Source organism: Condylura cristata, unplaced genomic scaffold (genome assembly GCF_000260355.1).
Source record: "Condylura cristata isolate star-nosed mole 26May11 unplaced genomic scaffold, ConCri1.0 scaffold00013, whole genome shotgun sequence".
Lineage (NCBI taxonomy): Eukaryota > Metazoa > Chordata > Mammalia > Eulipotyphla > Talpidae > Condylura > Condylura cristata.
The window spans coordinates 24,961,358-24,961,955 of record NW_004567114.1 but is presented as its reverse complement, the minus strand read 5'-3'; positions in this window follow the sequence as shown (position 1 = coordinate 24,961,955).

The following is a 598-nucleotide window of genomic DNA, read 5'->3' as shown; positions in this document are numbered from 1 at the left end:
GGCCAATCTCATAGAACTGTTTTATCAGTCTTTTTAAAGTTCTGAATTAGTTTTTTTCTGATATATTAAGCTTATATATCTGCAAGTAAGTCTAATAAAAGACTTATCCATACTATACAAAGAATTTTCAAAATGCAACGATAAAAGACCCCCATTAGAAAGTGGATATGAAAGATACGAATACTTCACTGAAGAAGATATATGATGCCCAAGTAAATGTGAAAAGATGGTCAGCCTCCCAGGTCTATAATTGCAAACTAAAACAACAAGATATCACAGCACACATAAAATTTAGTCTTTCTTATTTTCAAATGTATAAGCATTTAAGGTTTTAAATTTACCAGTATACCAAACATTTTCATAACCACTCAAATCTAATATTATAAAGTTCCAATGGAATTTCTTCTTTGATCTTCATTTATTAAGAATTTTCAATTTCCGGGAGCTCTTTGGTGGCGCAGCGGGTTAAAGCACAGCACTATGAAGCTGTCTGCAGGCACTGCAGCATGAGTTCCATCCCCGCCCACCCTGGAGGTGACTCACATGGCGCCGCAGACCTCTCCGGACCCACCTGCTGCTCCCCTCAGCAGTGTACTTC